Raw genomic sequence first — 18,539 nt, forward strand, 5'->3', positions numbered from 1 at the left:
AAGAAACTCCATATCGATGGATGTTTGGAGTCACTTGATTTTGAATCGCTTGACACATGCGAGCCATGCCTCATGGGAAGGATGACTAAGACCCCGTTTTCAGGTACAATGAAACGGGCAAGTGACTTGTTGGAAATCATACATACTGATGCGTGTGATCCAATGAGAATTGAAGCGTGCGGTGGATATCGCTATTTTCTCATCTTCACTGATGATTTGAGTAGATATAGGTATATTTACTTAATGAAGCACAAGTCTGAAACGTTTGAAAAGTTCAAGCGATTTCAGAGTGAAGTTAAGAATCATCATAACACGAAGATCAAATTCCTACGATCTGATCAATGAGAATTTCTGAGTTATGAGTTTGGTAAACACTTAAGACATTATGGAATTGTTTCACAGTTGAAGCCACCTGGAACACCACAGGGTAATGGTGTGTCCGGACGTCGTAATCGAACCTTATGAGATATGGTGCGATCTATGATGTCTCTTACCGATCTACCGCTATTATTTTGAGGTTATGCATTAGAGACAGCTGCATTCACTTAAGATAGGACACCATATAAGTCCGTTGAGACGACGCCGTATGAACATTGGTTTGTCAAGAAACCAAAGTTGTTGTTTCTTAATGTTTGGGGCTGCGATGCTTAAGGCTTCAGCCGGAGAAGCTCGAACCCAAAGCGGACAAACACATCTTCATAGGATACCCAAAGGTGACAGTTGGGTATACCTTCTATCTCAGATCCGAGGGCAAACTGTTTGTCTCTAAGAACGGGTCCTTTCTCGAGAAGGAGTTTCTCTCGAAAGAATTGAGTGGGAGGAAGATAGAACTTGATGAGGTTGTCGAACCTTTATTTCAACGAGAAAGTGATGCAACACAAAAGGATGTTTTCTGTGGCGCCTACGTCTGTTGAATAGGAAGTTAATGATGGTGATCATGAAGCTTCGGATCAAGTTGCTATCGAACCTCGTAGGTCGACAAGGATATGTACTACTCCTGAGTGGTACGGTAATCCTGTCTCAGATATCATGTTGTTGGACAATAATGAACCTACGAGCTATGGAGAAGCGATGGTGGGCTCGTATTCCGACAAATGGTTGAAGCCATGAAATCCGAGATAGGATCCATGTATCAGAACAGAGTATGGACTTTGGTGGACTTGCCCGATGATCAGCGAGCCATTGAGATAAATGGATCTTTAAGAAGAAGATGGACGTGGGCGGTAATGTTTCCGTCTATGAAGCTCGACTTGTGGGAAAGAGTCTTTTCACAAGTTCAAGTAGTTGACTACGATGAGAATTTCTCACCCGTAGCGATGCTTAAGTCCATCGGAATCATGTTAGCATTAGCTGTATTTTTCGATTATGAAATCCAACAGATGGATGTCAAAACAAGTTTTCTTACCAGTTTTCGTAAGAAAAAGTTGTATGTGATATAATAAAAGGTTTTGTCGATCCTAAGGATGCTAAAAGGTATGCTGGCTCCAGCGATCCTTCTATGGACTAGAGCAAGCATCTCGGAGTCAGAATATATGCTTTGATGGAGTGATCAAAGCTTTTAGGTTTATACAATGTTTGCTAGAAACTTGTATTTACAAGAAAGTGAGTGGGAGCACTACAACATTTCTGATAAGTATATGTGGCTGACATATTGTTGATTCGAAATGATGTAGATTTTCTGGAAAGCATAAACGGTTGTTTGAAGAGTGATTTTCAAAGGAAGACCTGGATAAGGCTGCTTACATATTGGGAACCAAGATCTATAGAAATAGATCAAGACGCCTGATGATACTTTCAAAGAACGCACACCTTGACATGTTTTTGAAGGAGTTCAAAATAGATCAGTCAAAGGAGGGGTTCTTACCTGAGTTGTAAGGTGTGAAGTTGAGTAAGACTCAAAGCTTGACCACGGCAGAAGAAAGAGGAAGGACGAAGGTAGTCCCCTATGCTCTTGTCACAGGCTCTATACGGTATGCCATGCTGAGTACCGCACCTGATGTGTGCCTTGACACATGTCTGGCAAGAGGGTACAAAGGTGATCGAGGACTGGATCACCAGATAGCGGTCAAAATTGTCCTTAGAGGAATAAGGAAACGTTTCTCGGTTATGGAGGTGATAAAGCATTCGACGTAAAGAGTTACGTCGATGCAAGCTTAACACCTATCCGGATAGCTCTGAGTAGAGATACCGGATACGTATAATGGAGCAACAATTTGGAATAGCTCCAAGTGGAACGTGGTAGCAACATCTACGATATGACATAAAGTTTTGTGAACTACATAGGGATCTGAATATGGCAAGACCCGTTGACTACAACCTCTCTCACAAGCATAACATGATCAAACCCAGAACTCATTGAGTGTTAATCACATAGTGATGTGAACTAGATTATTGAGTCTAGTAAACTCTTTGGATGTTGGTCACATGGCGATGTGACCTGTGAGTGTTAATCACATGGCGATGTGAACTAGATTATTGACTCTAGTGCAAGTGGGAGACTGTTGGAAATATGCCCTAGAGGCAATAATAAATTAGTTATTATTATTATTATATTTCATTGTTCATGATAATCGTTTATTATCCATGCTAGAATTGTATTGATAGGAAACTCAGATACATGTGTGGATACATAGACAACACCATGTCCCTAGTAAGCCTCTAGTTGACTAGCTCGTTGATCAATAGATGGTTACAGTTTCCTGACCATGGACATTGGATGTCGTTGATAACGGGATCACATCATTAGGAGAATGATGTGATGGACAAGACCCAATCCTAAGCCTAGCACAAGATCGTGTAGTTCGTATGCTAAAGCTTTTCTAATGTCAAGTATCATTTCCTTAGACCATGAGATTGTGCAACTCCCGGATACCGTAGGAGTGCTTTGGGTGTACCAAACGTCACAACGTAACTGGGTGGCTATAAAGGTGCACTACGGGTATCTCTGAAAGTCTCTGTTGGGTTGGCACGAATCGAGACTGGGATTTGTCACTCCGTGTAAACGAAGAGGTGTCTCTGGGCCCACTCGATAGGACACAATCATAATGTGCACAATGTGACCAAGGAGTTGATCACGGGATGATGTGTTACCGAACGAGTAAAGAGACTTGCCGGTAACGAGATTGAACAAGGTATGGGGATACCGACGATCGAATCTCGGGCAAGTATCGTACCGCTAGACAAAGGGAATTGTATACGGGATTGATTGAATCCTTGGCATCGTGGTTCATCCGATGAGATCATCGTGGAGCATGTGGGAACCAACATGGGTATCCAGATCCCGCTGTTGGTTATTTACCGGAGAGTTGTCTCGGCCATGTCTGCATGACTCCCGAACCCGTAGGGTCTACACACTTAAGGATCGATGACGCTAGGGTTATAGGGAAAGTATGTACACGGTTACCGAATGTTGTTCGGAGTCCCAGATGAGAACCCGGACGTCACGAGGAGTTCTGGAATGGTCCAAAGGTAAATATTTATATATAGGAAGTATGGTTTTGTCCACCGGAAGGGTTCCGGGCATCACCTGTAGTGTACCGGGACCACCGGAGGGTCCCGGGGGTCTACCGGGAGGGGCCACCAGCCCTGGAGGCCTACATGGGCCAATAGTGGGAAGGGACCAGCCCCTAGGTGGGCTGGGGCGCCTCCCACCAAGGCCCAAGGCGCCTCCAAGAGGGGAAGGGGGCAAACCCTAGGGCAGATGGGCCCTAAGGCCCACCCCAGGTGCGCCTCCCCCTCTCCCCCTTGTGGCCGCCACCCTAGATGGGATCTAGGGCTGCCGCACCCCTTGGGGTGGGAACCCTAGGTGGGGGCGCAGCCTTCCCTCTCCCCCTATATATAGTGGAGGCAAAGGGGCAGCCCAACACACGATTTGATCTCCCTGTTGGCGCAGCCCTACCCCTCTCCCTCCTCGTCTCTCGTAGTGCTTGGTGAAGCCTGCTGGAGTCCCGCGCTCCTCCACCACCACCACCCCGTCGTGCTGCTGCTGGACGGAGTCTTCCCCAACCTCTCCTTCTCCCCTTGCTGGATCAAGGCGTAGGAGACGTCACCGGGCTGCACGTGTGTTGAACGCGGAGGCGACGTTGTTCGGCGCTTAGATTGGAATCAACCGCGATCTGAATCACTGCGAGTACGACTCCTTCATCCGCGTTCTTGCAACACTTCCGCTTAGCGATCTACAAGGGTATGTAGATGCACTCCCCTTCCCCTCGTTGCTAGATTACTCCATAGATTGATCTTGGTGATGCGTAGAAAATTTTAAATTTCTGCTACGATCCCCAAGAGTGGCATCATGAGCTAGGTCTATGCGTAGTTTCTATGCACGAGTAGAACACAAGTTGTTGTGGGCGTCAATTTTGTCAATTTACTTGCCGTTACTAGTCTTATCTTGATTCGGCGGCATCGTGGGATGAAGCCGCCCGGACCGACCTTACACGTACGCTTATGTGAGACTGGTTCCACCGAATGACATGCACTAGTTGCATAAGGTGGCTAGCGGGTGTCTGTCTCTCCCACTTTAGTCGGATCGGATTCGATGAAAAGGGTCCTTATGAAGGGTAAATAGAAATTGGCATATCACGTTGTGGTTTTGGCGTAGGTAAGAAACGTTCTTGCTAGAAACCTATAGCATCCACGTAAAAACTTGCAACAACAATTAGAGGATGTCTAACTTGTTTTTGCAGCATGTGTCGTGTGATGTGATATGGCCAAAAGGATGTGATGAATGATATATGTGATGTATGAGATTGATCATGTTCTTGTAATAGGAATCACGACTTGCATGTCGATGAGTATGACAACCGGCAGGAGCCATAGGAGTTGTCTTAATTTATTTATGACCTGCTTCTCAACATAAACGTCATGTAATTACTTTACTTTATTGCTAAAGCATTAGCCATAGTAGTAGAAGTATTAGATGACGAGACAACTTCAAGAAGACACGATGATGGAGATCATGATGATGGAGATCATGGTGTCATGCCGGTGACAACGATGATCATGGAGCCCCAAAGATGGAGATCATAAGGAGCAAAATGATATTGGCCATATCATGTCACTATTTGATTGCATGTGATGTTTATCATGTTTTACATCTTATTTGCTTAGAACGATGGTGGCTTAAATAAGATGATCCCTCACTAAAATTTCAAGAAAAGTGTTCCCCCTAACTGTGCACCGTTGCAAAGGTTCGTTGTTTCGAAGCACCATGTGATGATCGGGTGTGATAGATTCTAACGTTCGAATACAACGGGTGTTGACGAGCCTAGCATGTACAGACATGGCCTCGGGACACATACAAAACACTTAGGTTGACTTTATGAGCCTAGCATGTACAGACATGGCCTCGGAACACGGAAGACCGAAAGGTCGAACATGAGTCGTATAGAAGATACGATCAACATGAGATGTTCACCGTTGATGACTAGTCCGTCTCACGTGATGATCGGACACGGCCTAGTCGATTCGGATCATGTTTCACTTAGATGACTAGAGGGATGTCTATCTGAGTGGGAGTTCATTAAATGATTTGATTAGATGAACTCAATTATCATGAACATGGTCTAAATTGTCTTTGCAAATATGTTGTAGATAAATAGCTCACGTTGTAGCTCCCTGTTTCAATACGTTCCTAGAGAAAGATTAAGTTGAAAGATATTGTAAGCAATGATGCGGACTAGGTCCGTAGTCCGAGGAGTGTCCTCACTGCTACACAGAAGGCTTACGTCTTTGATGCACCGCTCGATGTGCAAACCCCTACAACGTCGTCTGTGGATGTTGTGAACACCTGACAGACACATCCTGATGACTACTTGATAGTTTAGTGCACCATACTTTACGGCTTAGAATCGGGATTCCAATGACGTTTTGAATGCCATAGAGCATATGAGATGTTCCAAGAGCTGAAATTGGGATTTCAGGCTCATGCCCGTGTTGAGAGGTGTGAGACCTCTGACAAGTTCTTTTGCCAACAAGATGGAGGAGAATAGCTCAGCTAGTGAGCATGTGCTCAGAATGTCTAGGTGCTACAATCACTTAAATCAAGTGGGAGTTAAACTTCCAGATAAGATAGTGATTGATAGAGTTCTCTAGCCACTATCACTAAGCTACTAGATCTTCGTGATGAACTATGACATGCAAGGCATGGAGTTGATCCCGGAGCTGTTCACGGTGCTTAAGACCGCAAAAGGTAGAAATCAAGAAGGAGCATCAAGTGTTGATGGTTTAACAAGACCACTGGTTTCAAGAAGGGCAAGGGCTAGAAGGGAAACTTCATGGATGGCAAACCAGTTGCCGCTCCAGTGAAGGAACCCAAGGTTGAACCTAAACCCGAGACTAAGTGCTTCTATTGTAAAGGGAACGGTCACTGGTAGCGGAATTACCCCAAATGCATGGTAGATAAGAAGGCTGGCAACTTCAACAAAGTATATACGTGTTATTAATGTGTACCTCACTAGTACTCCTGGTAGCACCTGGGTATTGGATACCGGTTCAGTTGCTATTATTGGTGACTTGAAGCAAAAGCTACGGACTAAACGGAGACTGGCTAAGGGCGAGGTGACGATGTGTGTTGGAAGTGTTTCCAAAGTTGATGAGATCACCATCGCATGCTCCATCTACCTTCGGGATTAGTATTGAACCTAGATAAATGTTATCAGGTGTCTACATTGAGCATGAATATGATTAGATCATGTTCATTGCAATACGGTTATTCATTTAAGTTAGAGAATAATGGTTATTCTGTTTACATGAATAATACCTTTCATGGTCATGCACCCTAGATGAATGGTTCATTGAATCTCGGTCATGGTAATACACATGTCCATGCCAAAAGATGTAGAGTTAATAATGATAGTACCACTTTCTTGTGGCACTGCCGCTTAGGTCATATTGGCGTAAGATGCATGAAGAAACTCCATATCGATGGATGTTTGGAGTCACTTGATTTTGAATCGCTTGACACATGCGAGCCATGCCTCATGGGCAGGATGACTAAGACCCCGTTTTCAGGTACAATGAAACGGGCAAGTGACTTGTTGGAAATCATACATACTGATGCGTGTGATCCAATGAGAATTGAAGCATGCGGTGGATATCGCTATTTTCTCATCTTCACTGATGATTTGAGTAGATATAGGTATATTTACTTAATGAAGCACAAGTCTGAAACGTTTGAAAAGTTCAAGCGATTTCAGAGTGAAGTTAAGAATCATCATAACACGAAGATCAAATTCCTACGATCTGATCAATGAGAATTTCTGAGTTATGAGTTTGGTAAACACTTAAGACATTATGGAATTGTTTCACAGTTGAAGCCACCTGGAACACCACAGGGTAATGGTGTGTCCGGACGTCGTAATCGAACCTTATGAGATATGGTGCGATCTATGATGTCTCTTACCGATCTACCGCTATTATTTTGAGGTTATGCATTAGAGACAGCTGCATTCACTTAAGATAGGACACCATATAAGTCCGTTGAGACGACGCCGTATGAACATTGGTTTGTCAAGAAACCAAAGTTGTTGTTTCTTAATGTTTGGGGCTGCGATGCTTAAGGCTTCAGCCGGAGAAGCTCGAACCCAAAGCGGACAAACACATCTTCATAGGATACCCAAAGGTGACAGTTGGGTATACCTTCTATCTCAGATCCGAGGGCAAACTGTTTGTCTCTAAGAACGGGTCCTTTCTCGAGAAGGAGTTTCTCTCGAAAGAATTGAGTGGGAGGAAGATAGAACTTGATGAGGTTGTCGAACCTTTATTTCAACGAGAAAGTGATGCAACACAAAAGGATGTTTTCTGTGGCGCCTACGTCTGTTGAATAGGAAGTTAATGATGGTGATCATGAAGCTTCGGATCAAGTTGCTATCGAACCTCGTAGGTCGACAAGGATATGTACTACTCCTGAGTGGTACGGTAATCCTGTCTCAGATATCATGTTGTTGGACAATAATGAACCTACGAGCTATGGAGAAGCGATGGTGGGCTCGTATTCCGACAAATGGTTGAAGCCATGAAATCCGAGATAGGATCCATGTATCAGAACAGAGTATGGACTTTGGTGGACTTGCCCGATGATCAGCGAGCCATTGAGATAAATGGATCTTTAAGAAGAAGATGGACGTGGGCGGTAATGTTTCCGTCTATGAAGCTCGACTTGTGGGAAAGAGTCTTTTCACAAGTTCAAGTAGTTGACTACGATGAGAATTTCTCACCCGTAGCGATGCTTAAGTCCATCGGAATCATGTTAGCATTAGCTGTATTTTTCGATTATGAAATCCGACAGATGGATGTCAAAACAAGTTTTCTTACCAGTTTTCGTAAGAAAAAGTTGTATGTGATATAATAAAAGGTTTTGTCGATCCTAAGGATGCTAAAAGGTATGCTGGCTCCAGCGATCCTTCTATGGACTAGAGCAAGCATCTCGGAGTCAGAATATATGCTTTGATGGAGTGATCAAAGCTTTTAGGTTTATACAATGTTTGCTAGAAACTTGTATTTACAAGAAAGTGAGTGGGAGCACTACAACATTTCTGATAAGTATATGTGGCTGACATATTGTTGATTCGAAATGATGTAGATTTTCTGGAAAGCATAAACGGTTGTTTGAAGAGTGATTTTCAAAGGAAGACCTGGATAAGGCTGCTTACATATTGGGCACCAAGATCTATAGAAATAGATCAAGACGCCTGATGATACTTTCAAAGAACGCACACCTTGACATGTTTTTGAAGGAGTTCAAAATAGATCAGTCAAAGGAGGGGTTCTTACCTGAGTTGTAAGGTGTGAAGTTGAGTAAGACTCAAAGCTTGACCACGGCAGAAGAAAGAGGAAGGACGAAGGTAGTCCCCTATGCTCTTGTCACAGGCTCTATACGGTATGCCATGCTGAGTACCGCACCTGATGTGTGCCTTGACACATGTCTGGCAAGAGGGTACAAAGGTGATCGAGGACTGGATCACCAGATAGCGGTCAAAATTGTCCTTAGAGGAATAAGGAAACGTTTCTCGGTTATGGAGGTGATAAAGCGTTCGACGTAAAGAGTTACGTCGATGCAAGCTTAACACCTATCCGGATAGCTCTGAGTAGAGATACCGGATACGTATAATGGAGCAACAATTTGGAATAGCTCCAAGTGGAACGTGGTAGCAACATCTACGATATGACATAAAGTTTTGTGAACTACATAGGGATCTGAATATGGCAAGACCCGTTGACTACAACCTCTCTCACAAGCATAACATGATCAAACCCAGAACTCATTGAGTGTTAATCACATAGTGATGTGAACTAGATTATTGAGTCTAGTAAACTCTTTGGATGTTGGTCACATGGCGATGTGACCTGTGAGTGTTAATCACATGGCGATGTGAACTAGATTATTGACTCTAGTGCAAGTGGGAGACTGTTGGAAATATGCCCTAGAGGCAATAATAAATTAGTTATTATTATTATTATATTTCATTGTTCATGATAATCGTTTATTATCCATGCTAGAATTGTATTGATAGGAAACTCAGATACATGTGTGGATACATAGACAACACCATGTCCCTAGTAAGCCTCTAGTTGACTAGCTCGTTGATCAATAGATGGTTACAGTTTCCTGACCATGGACATTGGATGTCGTTGATAACGGGATCACATCATTAGGAGAATGATGTGATGGACAAGACCCAATCCTAAGCCTAGCACAAGATCGTGTAGTTCGTATGCTAAAGCTTTTCTAATGTCAAGTATCATTTCCTTAGACCATGAGATTGTGCAACTCCCGGATACCGTAGGAGTGCTTTGGGTGTACCAAACGTCACAACGTAACTGGGTGGCTATAAAGGTGCACTACGGGTATCTCTGAAAGTCTCTGTTGGGTTGGCACGAATCGAGACTGGGATTTGTCACTCCGTGTAAACGAAGAGGTGTCTCTGGGCCCACTCGATAGGACATCATCATAATGTGCACAATGTGACCAAGGAGTTGATCACGGGATGATGTGTTACCGAACGAGTAAAGAGACTTGCCGGTAACGAGATTGAACAAGGTATGGGGATACCGACGATCGAATCTCGGGCAAGTATCGTACCGCTAGACAAAGGGAATTGTATACGGGATTGATTGAATCCTTGGCATCGTGGTTCATCCGATGAGATCATCGTGGAGCATGTGGGAACCAACATGGGTATCCAGATCCCGCTGTTGGTTATTTACCGGAGAGTTGTCTCGGCCATGTCTGCATGACTCCCGAACCCGTAGGGTCTACACACTTAAGGATCGATGACGCTAGGGTTATAGGGAAAGTATGTACACGGTTACCGAATGTTGTTCGGAGTCCCAGATGAGAACCCGGACGTCACGAGGAGTTCCGGAATGGTCCAAAGGTAAATATTTATATATAGGAAGTATGGTTTTGTCCACCGGAAGGGTTCCGGGCATCACCTGTAGTGTACCGGGACCACCGGAGGGTCCCGGGGGTCTACCGGGAGGGGCCACCAGCCCCGGAGGCCTACATGGGCCAATAGTGGGAAGGGACCAGCCCCTAGGTGGGCTGGGGCGCCTCCCACCAAGGCCCAAGGCGCCTCCAAGAGGGGAAGGGGGCAAACCCTAGGGCAGATGGGCCCTAAGGCCCACCCCAGGTGCGCCTCCCCCTCTCCCCCTTGTGGCCGCCACCCTAGATGGGATCTAGGGCTGCCGCACCCCTTGGGGTGGGAACCCTAGGTGGGGGCGCAGCCTTCCCTCTCCCCCTATATATAGTGGAGGCAAAGGGGCAGCCCAACACACGATTTGATCTCCCTGTTGGCGCAGCCCTACCCCTCTCCCTCCTCGTCTCTCGTAGTGCTTGGTGAAGCCTGCTGGAGTCCCGCGCTCCTCCACCACCACCACCCCGTCGTGCTGCTGCTGGACGGAGTCTTCCCCAACCTCTCCTTCTCCCCTTGCTGGATCAAGGCGTAGGAGACGTCACCGGGCTGCACGTGTGTTGAACGCGGAGGCGACGTTGTTCGGCGCTTAGATTGGAATCAACCGCGATCTGAATCACTGCGAGTACGACTCCTTCATCCGCGTTCTTGCAACACTTCCGCTTAGCGATCTACAAGGGTATGTAGATGCACTCCCCTTCCCCTCGTTGCTAGATTACTCCATAGATTGATCTTGGTGATGCGTAGAAAATTTTAAATTTCTGCTACGATCCCCAACAGTAATTTCAAAAAATTCCTACGCACACGCAAGATCATGGTGATGCATAGCAACGAGAGGGGAGAGTGTTGTCCACGTACCCTCGTAGACCGAAAGCGGAAGCGTTAGCACAACGCGGTTGATGTAGTCGTACGTCTTCACGATCCGACCGATCAAGTACCGAACGCATGGCACCTCCGTGTTCTGCACACGTTCAACTCGATGACGTCCCTCGAACTCTGATCCAGCCGAGTGTTGAGGAAGAGTTTCATCAGCACGACGGCGTGGTGACGATGATGATGTTCTACCGACGCAGGGCTTCGCCTAAGCACCGCTACGATATGACCGAGGTGGATTATGGTGGAGAGGGGCACCGCACACGGCTAAGAGATCAAGAGATCAATTGTTGTGTCTGTGGGGTGCCCCTGGCCACGTATATAAAGGAGTGGAGGAGGGGGGAGAGGGCCGGCCCCTATGGCGCGCCCTGGAGGAGTCCTACTCCCACCGGGAGTAGGATTCCCCCTCTTCCAAGTAGTAGGAGTAGGAGTCAAGGCAAGGGAAGAGAGAAGAGAAGGAAGGAGGGGGCGCAGCCCCTCCCCCTAGTCCAATTCGTACTAGGCCTTAGGGGGGCGCCCAACCTCTCCTCTCTCTTTCCCCTAAAGCCCAATAAGGCCCATATACTCCCCGGCGAATTCCCGTAACTCTCCGGTACTCCAAAAAATACCCGAATCACTCGGAACCTTTCCGATGTCCGAATATAGTCGTCCAATATATCGATCTTTACGTCTCGACCATTTCGAGACTCCTCGTCATGTCCCCGATCTCATCCGGGACTCGGAACTAACTTCGGTACATCAATACACATAAACTCATAATATAACCGTCATCGAACTTTAAGCGTACGGACCCTACGGGTTCGAGAACTATGTAGACATGACCGAGACACGTCTCCGGTCAATAACCAATAGCGGAACCTGGATGCTCATATTGGCTCCCACATATTCTACGAAGATCTTTATCGGTCAAACCGCATAACAACATACGTTGTTCCCTTTGTCATCGGTATGTTACTTGTCTGAGATTCGATCGTCGGTATCTCAATACCTAGTTCAATCTCGTTACCGACAAGTCTCTTTACTCGTTCCGTAATAGATCATCCCGCCACTAACTCATTAGTTGCAATGGTAAGCTGAATTTCCACCTGGTTAATTATCCTATTTCACTTCAGTGCTTGTCCAAAATAAATCCATGTCCTGAACATCATATGCATGAAAAAAAAGAACTGATTTTATTATTTGGGTGTTTCTTATAAGAAAGGGAAAATAAATAAAAAGAAGGAATGTGGCTATTATTTGGGTGTTTCTTATAAGAAAGGGAAACAAATAAAAAGAAGGACTGATTTTTTTATTTGGGTGTTTCTTATAAGAAAGGAAAAAAATAAAAAGAAAGAATGTGGTGCATTCTTCTTGCGGGGGTCAAATCCGACAGCGCGCTCCCTGCAGAAATGGTAAGCTGAATTTCCACCTGGTTAATTATCCTATTTCACTTCAGTGCTTGCCCAAAATAAATCCATGTCCTGAACATCATATGCATGAAAAAAAACAACTGATTTTATTATTTGGGTGTTTCTTATAAGAAAGGGAAAATAAATAAAAAGAAGGAATGTGGCTATTATTTGGGTGTTTCTTATAAGAAAGGGAAAAAAATAAAAAGAAGGACTGATTTTATTATTTGGGTGTTTCTTATAAGAAAGGAAAAAAAATAAAAAGAAAGAATGTGGCTTATAGGTGTTTCTTATAAGAAAACAAAATAAAAAGAAGGACTGATTTTATTATTTGGGTGTTTCTTATAAGAAAGGGAAAATAAATAAAAAGAAGGAATGTGGCTATTATTTGGGTGTTTCTTATAAGAAAGGGAAACAAATAAAAAGAAGGACTGATTTTATTATTTGGGTGTTTCTTATAAGAAAGGAAAAAAATAAAAAGAAAGAATGTGGTGCATTCTTCTTGCGGGGGTCAAATCCGACAGCGCGCTCCCTGCAGAAATGGTAAGCTGAATTTCCACCTGGTTAATTATCCTATTTCACTTCAGTGCTTGTCCAAAATAAATCCATGTCCTGAACATCATATGCATGAAAAAAACAACTGATTTTATTATTTGGGTGTTTCTTATAAGAAAGGGAAAATAAATAAAAAGAAGGAATGTGGCTATTATTTGGGTGTTTCTTATAAGAAAGGGAAAAAAAATAAAAAGAAGGACTGATTTTATTATTTGGGTGTTTCTTATAAGAAAGGAAAAAAAAATAAAAAGAAAGAATGTGGCTTCTAGGTGTTTCTTATAAGAAAAAAATAAAAATAAGGACTGATTTTATTATTTGGGTGTTTCTTATAAGAAAGGGAAAATAAATAAAAAGAAGGAATGTGGCTATTATTTGGGTGTTTCTTATAAGAAAGGGAAACAAATAAAAAGAAGGACTGATTTTATTATTTGGGTGTTTCTTATAAGAAAGGAAAAAAATAAAAAGAAAGAATGTGGTGCATTCTTCTTGCGGGGGTCAAATCCGACAGCGCGCTCCCTGCAGAAATGGTAAGCTGAATTTCCACCTGGTTAATTATCCTATTTCACTTCAGTGCTTGTCCAAAATAAATCCATGTCCTGAACATCATATGCATGAAAAAAAAGAACTGATTTTATTATTTGGGATTTTATTATTTGGGTGTTTCTTATAAGAAAGGAAAAAAAATAAAAAGAAAGAATGTGGTGCATTCTTCTTGCGGGGGTCAAATCCGACAGCGCGCTCCCTGCAGAAATGGTAAGCTGAATTTCCAGCTGGTTAATTATCCTATTTCACTTCAGTGCTTGTCCAAAATAAATCCATGTCCTGAACATCATATGCATGAAAAAAAAGAACTGATTTTATTATTTGGGATTTTATTATTTGGGTGTTTCTTATAAGAAAGGAAAAAAATTAAAAAGAAAGAATGTGGCTTCTGGGATTTCCAGCTGGTTAATTATCCTATTTCACTTCAGTGCTTGTCCAAAATAAATCCATGTCCTGAACATCATATGCATGAAAAAAAAGAACTGATTTTATTATTTGGGATTTTATTATTTGGGTGTTTCTTATAAGAAAGGAAAAAAATAAAAAGAAAGAATGTGGCTTCTGGGATAATTAACCTGGTTAATTATCCTATTTCACTTCAGTGCTTGTCCAAAATAAATCCATGTCCTGAACATCATATGCATGAAAAAAAAGAACTGATTTTATTATTTGGGATTTTATTATTTGGGTGTTTCTTATAAGAAAGGAAAAAAATAAAAAGAAAGAATGTGGCTTCTGGGATAATTAACCTGGTTAATTATCCTATTTCACTTCAGTGCTTGTCCAAAATAAATCCATGTCCTGAACATCATATGCATGAAAAAAAAGAACTGATTTTATTATTTGGGATTTTATTATTTGGGTGTTTCTTATAAGAAAGGAAAAAAATAAAAAGAAAGAATGTGGCTTCTGGGATAATTAACCTGGTTAATTATCCTATTTCACTTCAGTGCTTGTCCAAAATAAATCCATGTCCTGAACATCATATGCATGAAAAAAAAGAACTGATTTTATTATTTGGGTGTTTCTTATAAGGAAGGAAAAAAATAAAAAGAAAGAATGTGGCTTCTGGGATTCGAGCCCAGGTCTCCACGGCCACAACGTGGAATTCTCACCACTAAACTACAGCCACGACTTGTGATACAAATATGTAGTTTGCCGATATCACATGCCAGTCGTGCATGGATCCAAAAGCCCATGATCCAATGGCAAACGGCCCGTACTTCGCCGGCCGGCCCAGAATAACGCATGCTCGGTCCGGCACGCGGCTAAACGGGCCATGCCAGGCCTGCGTCCGTGCCTGGGCTGCGAGGCAAGGCCCGTGTGCCGGCACGTCATGGTCCATTGTTTTTTCTTCTTCTGATTTTCATGTTTTTAACACAGTATAGACGTAAGCGCTCATAAATACGCGCACACTCACCTCTATAAACGCACACACGCACATCCTACATTCATGAGCACCTTCGAGATACTGAGCCAGCATATCATCTTGAGATTTACGAAGTTACCGTAGGCGCCTCGTCGTCGACGGGAACGTCTCCTCCCACTGAAAGCACATCGCCGGAAATCGTGAAACAAATCCAGGAATAATGCGAGCATGAGGACTTGATCCCTAGTGGGCTGGGGATACCACTGTCCCTCTAACCATCCAACCACAAGTTGGTTCGCTTCTGATTTTCATGTTGAACCAAGTTTTTCACCGAAAATACTCATGTGATCCCGAGCTCCATTGATCCCGGATGAACATAAAATCCAAAAAAATAGTAAAAGGTTCAAAAAAAATCTTTTTTTGCAAGAAACAGTGCTTTATCTATATGCATGCAAATCTTCATGATGAAATTACATTTGTGGAAGTGTGAAAAAAAATTGATGTTCCAAAGTGTTTCCAAAATACTTTTTGAAACATCAATTTTTTTGCCCACACCTCCACACATGTATTTTTCAACATGAAAAATTGCATGCATGTACACAAAACATCAATGTTTCTTGATTTTTTTGAACTTTTTTTACTTTCTTTTTGGATTTTGATGTTTATCTGAGATCACTGAAGCTTGGGATTATATACTCCACGTTCGTTTTTCACTAACTCCTCGCAGATTTTGACTAGAGGCATGTTTAGACTATCAAACATGAGTTTCCTCTAACAAAGACTCCTCTCTCCCACATGATTTTATACCTTTTATTTTTAATAATGATTTTTTTGCCTTTTTTGGCCAATTCACATGGATGATGTTATATTGCTATGAAGAGTAACTGGGTTTGTAGAGGTTGCTGACAAGGTCATGTTAAGTTAACATGGAGATCATTTGTTATAATTGTGAGATGTATAATTTTCTCCCGATATTTACCATCAGACTAGAAGCAGATGTGTGCCTTGCCGCACCATCAATCCATCATCGTCAACGTTTCACTGTGTTTGTCTGTTTTGGGGTTGTACTTTTGTAGTGATTCGTGGGCTTTTGTTTCTCTACTTTAACAGGTTTGGATGCCATGTGAGGTTTATGTCGGGTATCGATGAGTGTGTGTGTGAGGGGGAAGGGGGGGGAGGGGGGGGGGGTCGATTGACTGGGTGTGTTGTGCTGGCATTCTATGTAGCATGGTAGTTTGCTTCGCTGTTGTGTGTTAGCGGCATATAAGTTATGGACTAGTAATCTTGCACACGGAAATGCGCATCCCGACAAATGTTATCTATTGATGTACTACTATATAACAAACCCAAAATTTTGTTATCTTGTGCTCTTGAATGGCAATGCATCATATCATCCAAAAGAACATTTTAACTACTCCCTTCGTTTTGAACTAAAGTTGAACTAACCTTGGTTCAGAATAGCAACAATTATTTTAAATCAGAGGGAGTACATAATATGCAAATAAAACCTAGTACGGAACCATTAAGACAACCATTTCACTGGGTAAAAGTATGAATGCATGGAACCGACATAATCATCTTCAATTGCATCTAGAATGCTCCGAATCTTCAAAATTGCATCCCATTGCTATGATTTGAACGTTGCTGGCTGCCCCTTTTCGTGAGTGAATCTGGTATTGGGGGTTGAAACTTAGTGTAGAACCATACGTCGCCAAAAGCTAAGCACTGGGCTGAGAAAGTAATGTTGCTAGCAGAAAGCATGTCTTCAGCAATATAAATTCTATAGAACTGCACCGCACAATATCAAGAAGACCCATTTTTTATTTGACTTGGGGTCGTTTCAGAAAAAAGATCAGCAGAAGTTTGAATAAGAAAAATAGAGAAGGGAAAATTTATCCAAATATGAGCCTCACTTCATCCATTTCTTGCATTAGCCACTAATTGTACTTCTTACAATCCTTTACAATCCGAATATGCAGTCTCCATACAATACGATGTACGGAGGGAGTACTTCTAGCAATCTGCTAGCTGCCGGCCCCATACGTCCATATCACTTGAAGAAAAACACTTTACAAACTAGACTTATCTTTTATATATTTTAAATACACTCCTCGGCAACATCACAACATCTTTGTACTGCACTCTCTCTCAACAGCTATAATTGACACCTTGTAACGGGCTAACGGCACACATACAACAAATATTAGAAGACAGCTCATATTAGAAATGTGACTTGCTCAAAGATCTGAATACAGTTCACTCTTGGAAACGCAACTATGAAAGCGGTTGTGGATATAGGTGAGAAAGACACAGTTAGTTACTTATCTAGCTTTATAAAGTTTTCTAACTTCCAACTGTGAACCATTGTTTCAATATAGTACAAAGGGCACACAAATGTTCCCTCTACGCACTTTGTTGAGACGGATTTGCTGCAGTCCATGCAAGGTTCTGAAAATGGTTCAGGATCCAGGAGGAAGAAGCGCATGCCTGCCGGGTAGAGAAGGTCTTGCCGGTGCGCCAATTCCAAGGATTTGAAGCTTTTAGGATTCAGGTGCTTCTTACATCAAGTTTTGTCCGTCATCTGGCGACTACCACCACAATATTAAGTTTGAGACACACATTAGAGCAACTCCAACGGACTAACCCAAACGGATGGCGATTTCGTCCGTTTTTTGTCTGTTTGGGTCGGCCGCCCGCCCGGCGTCCGCCCATTTTTCATATGGGTCGCGTTCGCGCCCAACGCGCCGACCCATATGTGCAGGCGTGGCTGGCTGGCCGCTCAATTCGGCAGCGCGCCCAACGGGCTGTATCTTCAGTTGTCAGCTCTCTCAAGTACTCAGGGCCAAACATAGCAATCACAGCCTTGCAGAACTTATACATGGACTCTAGGGATGTAGACTCACTCATACGGCCGGCGAGGGGAGACGCGGCGCCCACAGACCAGCTAGCTGCCCGGCCGGCGTCCGACGAGTGTGACGGCGTCCGACGAGCGTGCCGGTCGTATGTGGCGGGGGCGGCGAGGCGTCTTCTTGGTCGCGGGTGGCTGGGCGGTAGGGGAAGCGGCGGCAGAAACCAGCTTGCTCCCCGGCGGCAAAACGGCGTCGGTGGGCGACTGGGGGCAGGGGCGGCGTTGCTGGGCGGATGTGGAGGCGGCGGCAACTGGAAGAGTCGCCGACAAAATGGGCGGCGGGGGCGAGGGTTGCTTGTTGGCCGGGGAGAGGGGAGGTCAATGTCCACAGACGAGCGGGTCCGGAGACAGGAGTAGGCGAGCGCGCGCGCGTCCATAGCGTGCCCGCGTCGACACAAATCAAGCTAAAAAATAAGCCGGGAATGAGTCGCCCGCGGATAAAAAACGGACGCGCGTCCGTTTGGGTCGGCGCGTTGGGCCGCCTTTTCTGTCCG

Source organism: Triticum urartu, chromosome 4A, assembly GCF_056163025.1.
Source record: "Triticum urartu cultivar PI428250 chromosome 4A, HENAU_Tu73, whole genome shotgun sequence".
Classification (NCBI taxonomy): Eukaryota; Viridiplantae; Streptophyta; class Magnoliopsida; order Poales; family Poaceae; genus Triticum; species Triticum urartu.